Source organism: Entelurus aequoreus, linkage group LG08 (assembly GCF_033978785.1).
Source record: "Entelurus aequoreus isolate RoL-2023_Sb linkage group LG08, RoL_Eaeq_v1.1, whole genome shotgun sequence".
In the NCBI taxonomy this organism is placed as follows: Eukaryota; Metazoa; Chordata; class Actinopteri; order Syngnathiformes; family Syngnathidae; genus Entelurus; species Entelurus aequoreus.
In genome coordinates this window covers 46,590,116-46,593,250 of record NC_084738.1, presented here as the reverse complement: position 1 = coordinate 46,593,250, position 3,135 = coordinate 46,590,116, and positions in this window count along the sequence as shown.

Here is a 3,135-nt window from a genome sequence, read left to right as displayed (position 1 = left end):
AAAGCAGTTTTCCAGACACATACACACGAACATCTCCTTACATGGTCAAGTTGTGCTGTCCTGACTTAGCACACACCCAGACAGAAAAAGAAGGAATAAAAGACTGGTGGAGTCCTTCATTTTTTTGACGTAGGTTCCTCCGGGTACTGCAGACCTGTTTAATGACGGTCGCTTGTAATAAAGAAACTTTTGGTTCAGTAAAGCGTCTCCGACGTGTCATCCTTCTGTCCGGACGAGGATGACAAGACCAGAAATACACTTCAGAGTGCCTACAGTAGGGAAGGGATTCATATGGCCCCATTCCTAGGTAGATCTCAAGTGAGAGGAAGAGCCCCCCTCTTAATCATTAATCATTTTGCAATGCAGTCTGCTGAAAATGATGGAAAACACCACTCTACAGAGCAACTGATGCGGTGGTCAAAGTTGAAATTGCCAGGAAACACACTTTAAGATATTCATCACTCTACTGCCATCTGGCGACAAAAGTGGATAGTGCACCCCCCAATTCGTCACGTTTCATGTGTCAGGTAAACAGTGACGAATGGGGCCATATGAATCCCCTTCCTACTGTAAGTGCGTTCACATTGAGAAGAAGCAGTGCTCTCACGATCGTCACCTTAGCGGAAGTGTTCACAATTAAAAATAAGACAGGAAGTGTGTAAGGACAGTGTTTAAATATGCACTACACTCTTAACATTTGCACCAACAGGAAATAAGTATGCAGTGTACAAAGTAATAATAATAATGGATTAGATTTGTATAGCGTTTTTTAGACACTCAACGCGCTTCACAGAGAACTGAAAACCCATCATTCATTCACTCCACATTGACACAAAAAATGGTGGTAAGCTACATTTGTAGCCACTGTTGCTCTGGGGCAGACTGATGGATGTGTGGCTGCCAATTTGCACCTACGGCCCCTCGGACCACCACCCAACATTCACATTCATACACCAGTGTGAGCGGCACCGGGAGCAAGGTGGGTGAAGTGTCTTGCCCAAGGACACAACAGATGGCCGGAGCTCGTATCAAACCGGGAGCCCTCAAGTTGCGGGCACGGCAGCTCTAACATCTGAGCCACGCCGTCCCTCTGTACTGTTTACAATCAGTTTGCAAATTCAAAGTACACAACCTGCTGGTAGAGTGTCGCTCTCGAGTGGTGCCAATGTGTTTAGTTGGCGACAACAAGCTTTTAGAAGCAGCATGAGTTGTGAATATCTTCTTTTTCATTTGCGTAGATTAAACTACTGCACACAAATTACTGCAGTGTAAGGTTTTTAAAAAATCAAAAAATACTCGAGCACTTGGACTATTGATTTTTTTTGCTCCTCTGGCATCAGAACATGTCCAATATTGGAGCTGCTCGGTCCAGTGTGGAGCCCTACAAGCACTTCTAGATTGTGTGACGACCTTGTGGCTGCAGCCTGGCGAGCTCATCTCATCTCACTTAAGTTGATGGACGATGGCGCTTAACGTGCCTGACAAGTGCCTGGCCGAAAAGCTCGCAGCTAAATGTGCTCAAAGAAGCACACACAAGAACGCTGTCTTCTCTAATGACTTCTTTTATACTCGTTTTCTCACCGTTCTGTCACTTAAAGGGGAAATGCACTTTTTTATTTTATTTTGCTGATTGTTCAAAATCATTATGAGAGACAAGAACACACATGTTTTTTTTTTTTTATGATCCTTAAGATGATAAAAAGATGTGGCTAATGGTAGTCACCCTCCATCAACGTTTTGTATACTGAAAGTATATATATATATATATATATATATATATATATATATATATATATATATATATATATATATATATATATATATATATATACAATCTAGTAATAGACTCATTCATAACAATATGTAATATGTTCAATATTTACAGTATTTTAGTAATTTTATGCATTACTGGAACTTCTTTCCTCGGCACAACAAAGACAACTATTTTTGGACAGATAAGGATTCACAACCTTATCTTTTTGAAGCTGAATATATGGAGGATGAACTGTTGGTTATACAAGCGAGCACGGACAGAGGGTAAAAGGTTGGAACAGACGGACGCCGCGAGAGTGAGGTCGGTGTGACCTTTTGGTATAAATGTGGAACTTGCACTTTTTGGGGGAATTTTGCCTATTGTTCACAATCAGTATGAGAGACAAGAACACACATGTTTTTTTTAGGATCCTTAAGATGATAAAAAAACGCTTGAAAGATGTGGCTAATGGTAGTCACCCTCCATCAACGTTTTGTATACTGAAAGCATATATATATATATATATATATATATATATATATATATATATATATATATATATATATATATATATATATATATATATATATATATATATATATATATATATATATATATATATATAGTAACAGACTCATTCATAACAATATGTAATATGTCCAATATTAACAGTATTTTGGTCATTTTAATACATTACTGGAACTTATTTCCTCAGCACAACGAAGACAACTATTTTTGGACAAATGAGGATTCACAACGTTATCTTTTTGAAGCTGAATATACGGAGGATGAACTGCTGGATACAGAAGCGAGCACGAACAGAGGGTGAAACAAAAGACAAAAGAGCAGATGGAAGCCGCAAGAGTGAGGTCGGTGTGACTTGTCGGTATAAATGTGGAACTTCAAGGCAAGCTTTGCCGACATAAATGGCGTGCTTACCCAAATCAGCTGGAAAAAACCTCCCCGGCCAGTTAGACCAAACAGACAACAGACGCAGAAGTTAGCTTACTTCTTGCCATAGCTAGCTATGCTGAAGCATGCCATTGCAAGACAATGTGTGACTACGCTAGAAAAAGAGTTCCTTCGCGTTCGCTCTTACCATAACAATGTTGCTACAGTTTGGTTATTATACAGGTTACACAACGTAAATGAAGTATTGTTGGCTGTTTGTTGGATGCCTTTTTAAAGTGACTTACAGGCAGAAGGGATGAATCCCATTACCTGCATTGCTTGCCACCTACAACGAGCCGATTGTTACAAATTAGAATGCAAAAAAAACAAAACCTTTGTCTTCTTGTATCTCCTTAGAATTGTGCACGAGTGCACCGCGGTATATAAGCCACACCCACTAAATTTTAGGGGGAAAAAATTCCCATATATTC